Source organism: Thermobia domestica, chromosome 12 (genome assembly GCF_964235325.1).
Source record: "Thermobia domestica chromosome 12, izTheDome1.hap1.1, whole genome shotgun sequence".
Lineage (NCBI taxonomy): Eukaryota > Metazoa > Arthropoda > Insecta > Zygentoma > Lepismatidae > Thermobia > Thermobia domestica.
The window spans coordinates 24412069-24418189 of record NC_137465.1 but is presented as its reverse complement, the minus strand read 5'-3'; positions in this window follow the sequence as shown (position 1 = coordinate 24418189).

Below are 6121 nucleotides of genomic sequence, written 5' to 3'. Positions count from 1 at the left end.
GATTCTTCCTGCATGACTCCCGCTGGAGTCCCACGGGTCGTCCCGTTTCCGGGACAAACGCGGACATCTGGAACTCCCGTGTCAGTCCCATGGATGTCGCAGGAGTCCTATGGGAGCGTCCCGGGATAGTCCCGTTTTCCCGGGCGGGAGGGCCATGGGACATCCTAGGGAAGATTTTGTGCTATTAGGGCAAGTTGATTCGAAAAGCACCAGTTACCAATATGATCTAGACCTTGCTGCAGCTTTATGTTGTCGTCCACAGAATTGATTTTAGCATATATTTTTAGATTATCGGTATATAGTAATTTTTCATAGTCAGTAATACAGCCAGGTGAATCATTAATAAACAAGATAAATAATAATGGTCCTAAATTTGAACCCTGAGGGACTCCTGAGGATGCAATATATTCTTTAGATTTGTATGCATTAAAAAGAACGGATTGTTTACGATTAGATAGGTATGATGAGAAGAATTTAATCAGGGACGGAGAAAAGTGGAAAAGCTTTAATTTTTATAGTAATATGTTATGATTAACTTTATCAAAACCTTTTTCAAAGTCAATATAAATCACATTTACTTGGCTGCCTACATCTAATGAATTCGCTATAAAATCAGTAATAATTGCAAGATTTGTTATTGTGGATCTTTGTGAAATAAAGCCATGTTGTTTAATTGAGATAACCGGTTTGACGTGATTAAGGATTCGTCGATACAAGATGTGCTCAAATACTTTGCCAAAAGTAGGTAATATTGCTATGGGTAGAAAGTTTGTAATATCTTGACTATTGTTGGACTTCGGAATTGGACAAATTAATGCTGTTTTCCATTCGTCTGTGAAAGTACTTGTTCTTAGTGATAAATTGAATGCAATTAATAGGGGATATTTAAATATATCAGCGCAACCCTTCACATTGTAGGAGGGAAGTCCGTTAAAACCAACTGCCGTTTTGGACTTAAAGTTCTTAATAGCCATTTCTATTTCATTCAAATCTATCTGGCAAATATTTAGCGTTCCTATGCTACCATATATGTTATCTCCCAGATCTATGTTGGGATCAATTATCGTTTCTGAAGAGGAAACATACATTGATGTAAAATACTTCGCAAAAGTATTGGCTATTTCCTCGTTACTACACAGATTATGACCCTGAAACTTTAATGATTTGGATGGTAGCTCTTTATTTAAAATACTACTACTATTAATAATATATTTCGATTATGCTGCATAGTTTTGCTTCAGTTGAAGATTAAAGGAAACAATTTCAAAAACTTTTTCGAGTTCAGTCATTGTACTTGTGTTATGTTCTAAAAGACACTGGTGATGAAATTATCGTGACAAAATTTTCGGTGTGAAATTACCTATGTGGTAATATTTTGGTGACAAAATTACCGGTTACGAAATTACCGTGACGAATTTTCCGGTGACAAAATTACCGCCGCCCTCGCGTATCATGGATTCATAGTAATATTAAACAACAACTCTCGATTCTTAGGGTAAGAGGTCAATCTGTCTCCTTTTTCTACAGTCCTGCACATCTCGACATACCTGGCAACACTGTCTCAGATACCTTGGCTAAGCAGCGTTGCCAGATCTAGCATAATGATGCTAGATCTAGCATAATTTGCATGTCTCTAGCATCTAGCATCTTGCTTTTAGCATCCTGCCCAAATCTAGCACAATTTCAGCAAGTTATCAAAAAGCCGTAAAACCTGGAGATGAGAAAGAAGTTGGTCGTGGGAAGAAAAAGAACGGCAGAAATGTATCCTTTTCCATTGATTCATACACTCGGTAAACCATACAGGCAGTCTTATTTTCCGAAGTAAGTTCGGAACGGCTTTGGGCTTTTTTTTTTTGTGGCTCCACCCAGGGTTTTCTAATCCTTTAACTCCGAGGCATGGGCGGAGCTATGGTGGCCATTCTCCCCCCAACTTTTTGGCAACTTTACCATCTTTATTTCTGACTTCATGATCATATTTATTCCTGAAATGACAGCTCCGAGACCGACCAAAAATCTGCCCCCCCCCCCCAGCAGACGATTCCCAACTCCGCTTATGCTGCGAAGTAATTTTCTTTCAAAATATGTAAACAAAAACATTGCATTCATTTATACGATATATACGCCATTGAGTCTGACAACGACTGCAGTAATTTAGTTGAGTTAAAATTTTGGTGCGTGAAGTATTGAGTTCTATCCATGCATTCTTGCTCTCTGTGTATTTTAAGTTACGTTATCGTATCTCAACTTCCTTTTTTAAAACTCCTGAATTAGTAATTATGAGGATCTAGCATAATTTGACCGAATCTAGCATAAGTTCGATCAGGTTTTGGAATAATTCCGAGCTGTGAGTCTGGCAACGCTGTGGCTAAGGCTGAAACACGGGAAAATCATAACATCAACATACCTCTTCCAACGCAGAGTCTACACGCTTTCCTACATCATCAAAGACAAGAAAAATGGAGATGCTATCGAGTGCAAACAAGACACGGCGAAGGTAAACACTTCTGGAATATATTTCCAAATCCTACGACCAGAAAGTGGATTTCACCCGAAGGTTGGACGAGGAGACACGACTGTTTACTCTTTAGGTTATATCAAGGCATAGCTCAACCGCCGTATCTATTATATCAGCAAGGATACCGCAATACACCTTTTTTGTTACTGTGGTGAATCAGAAGGAAGACTACCCCATCTCATCTTTCGTTCAGTTAACAGCAGCTTATCGTGATATCCTTTATATGGTTCTGTGCCGGTACCATAACACAACACCAGTGAATGTGTCGTTTGCCTTAACGAATAATATACGCACAGTAGTTTATCATTTTCTACAATACATAATAGTGAACAACATTTCGCTCTAACAATACTTTTTTACAATTCAGTGAACATAATTAACATGAAAGGTTTTTCTTAGTGAACCGTTTAAAGTATACCTATACCGCCAAACTCATCAGTTCTTAAACTGTCCAAACGTGGAAGCAGGGGCAAGAAAGCAACAAGAACAAGAATGGCATCGGGCAGTGGCTGTTGTAGTGTGTGCCTCGTGGAGTTCCGTGAGGTAGAAGGCTAAGTGGGACTTGCTATACACCTACATTACACTTGCACTTTCTGTTACATTTATACATACATACACTCCCTTCTTTTTTATACGCATTCCTTTTTCATTTTACACTTCCCACTTACCCTAATTTTTTTGCCCTGTTCGTCTTTAGTGGTCAAGTCAAGCGAATAAAAATTTCTTATATTCGGAGAGCAGGAAATATAATGGGTTTTCTAGCAATAATATTTTAAAGAATCACACTCCTCACGGGTTAAGGGGAAATAGTTTTATTACCCTCTGTACAATATGTTGAAAATGTCTCCTTTTGTTGCAAAAATTTAAGCCAATATAACCCTATTACAGTATTACATTCACCTCAGAATATTTATAGCACATTGTTGGGTTCTGATAAGTAAACGTCAATCAAAGAAAGAACCGCATCAAGCGTTGCGATTTCACAACAATTACAGTAAAAGGTTTTTCAACTTTTTTAATAGTTGAAAAAAAGCATGTCAACACTCAAGAGTTATACAATTCACGCATTGCCGTTTTCTTCTTCCACAATATATATAAACAAATCTGTCAACACTCGAGAAAATTCAACTCACAGACATCTAATTTAAGGAGTAGACCTCCAGTCCCTATATCGAAAGCATTATGTAGGAGGAAGCCAAAACTGGAGTAGGGTAGGCGGAGCTTAATCTTCACTATATTCACCCACTGCTTTCCAATTCAATTACCGTTTTGTATGATTATTGTTATGTGTAAATGTTAAGTAACGTACTGCACATAATATTTTCTTTCGTTAGATTATTTGTATTATTGCGGTGAGGGTAGGATGTGGCATTCCGTCCACACGTATTAAAAATATTTGTGCGTCTTGTTTGAAACTGAGCGTCATATAAAATATCGTGATTTGGATTTCATTAGGCACCAGGCTTAAGGCGTAATAGGATTCTTGTAGCGCTTTGTCTGGATTACGAACATTTTCGATTGTGTGCAGTGTGTGCTGGCGTAGCGCTGTTTTCAGTAAAATGAGTAAAATACTAGGAACGCCAAAAGAGAAAAGGAAGATTCGCGGAGAACTTTCATCTGAAGAAAAAGGGGAACAAAGCAGAAAGAAAAAAATTCAAGAGGACTGGCTAAATGATCCAGATTTTAAAGGCTGGTTAAAACGAGTGCCGGGTAATAACTGTAAGTGCAGATGTGTTGTATGCAATGTTGAACTACAATGTGGGAAAAGTGATCTTCAAAAACATAGCAAAGGTCTAAAACACAAAAACGCAGTGAAATCATTTTCGGCAACACCATCAATCAGTGGATATGCGCAGAAAAATAGGACAGACACTAAAGATACTCCTACGTCCTCAACGAAAGTGAAAGAAGCTGATATAAAACTAGCCGCTTTCTTCGCTGAGCACAACGTAGCATTCCAAATATTGAGCACCTAGTTCCCGTTGTTCAAGATATTTTCAAAGATTCTACAATTGCTCAGGAACTAAAATTAAAACGAACGATATCAAAGATTCGCTTTCTCCATTTTAGTTGACGAAAGTACAGATATTGGATTTAAGAAGTTTCTTTGTGTTCTTGTGCGCTATATTTCACCGATAACAGGGAGAGTGAAAACTCAGCTCTTGGAGCTGGTAAATCTAGATTCACGAGACTGTTCGGCAGAAAACATATATACCGCCTTTAACCCTTAAGTACTATGGACGAAAACAATCACGTAACTACTATGGAACGGTCTGTCAGACCGCATTGTTGCTTCGCACTTTCTGAATAGTAGTTTTATTGCATATTTTCTAAAATGCTCTCCTACATATCTTAGTTGCTTGTAGAAAAATAGAACATAGTAATTTCACGATGTAAAAAAAGTTTTATATTTTTAAAGGAATGAGAAAAAGAACATAGTCAAAATTTGCAACAATCCTCTCATTGTTATTCTAAAATTGTAATTGTTGAAATATTCAATTTTTTCTCCGTTTCTATGTAGTCAAAATAACACTAATTTGAAATACACTCTTCTTATAGATGCACTGAGAATAAAAAGATCAGTAGAAACGGAGAAAATAACATGGAATTTCAGCTTTTTTAAACTTTCAAGAAGGTACTGTTATAATTGTACTGTTACATTTTTTGTAGTAAAAAGGTAATGAATAAAACTTATTTTTAGTTCTTATATGATCGCGACAGTAAAAAGAATACGTGTTGCCGGTAAAGAAATTACCACACTAAGTTTTCTGACAGCATGCACTTTCTTCAGGTAGGCACTTATATATTTTTTATTCTGCACTGCAAGGAAATCGGTACCCCACATCGCTGACACGAATATCTTTGCTTTCCGTTTACAACTCAGTGGAGAGTGGACTGTTTTCCTCTTCAACTCCTTGTGTGCGATGGTGGGAAACTCACTTTCAAGCTGTAGTATGCTCTTGAATGAAAAAGTCAGCTCTCATGGGAGATGTCCAATGAACAATCTACGCTCTATGTAAGTCCAACAGGTCCTTTTGGCAACGTTTTCACGAAATTAAGTCTTGTCATCAGTGCGGAATTAGCATAGACTTGATGCAAGTCATACGCATTGACACCACACGCAACATCCACCAGCAAAAAGAACATGGCTATCGTCTTGTTCAACGACTTGATGTGTAATCTGTACATTTTTGTCTACAGTATCCACTCCGCCTTTACTCATGTTATAAAATATGATTATTTAAGGTTTTCCAGTCTCTGGGTCATTATTTGATGTATGGTGTAAGACGTGCCACACTGTAAGACACCAAACAGCTACTAATCGGTAGATAACGAAAGACAACTGAACAACAAAGTACTCACGTAACTACTATAGTACGTCTGTGAGATCGCTCGACCCCTCCAGCGCCGCACACGGGGGATCAATTATAACGCGAACTTCACAATACGTAACCATTTACTAGACAGGAAGGTAGACGAAAAGATACACTTGTAGTAGTGAGACTGTGGAAAATATAATGATACGGAAAGTAGCAGCGGTCCATAGTACTTACGGGTTAAAGAGCTCCTTATTTCCAAGGATATACCCTTAAATAATATAGTCGG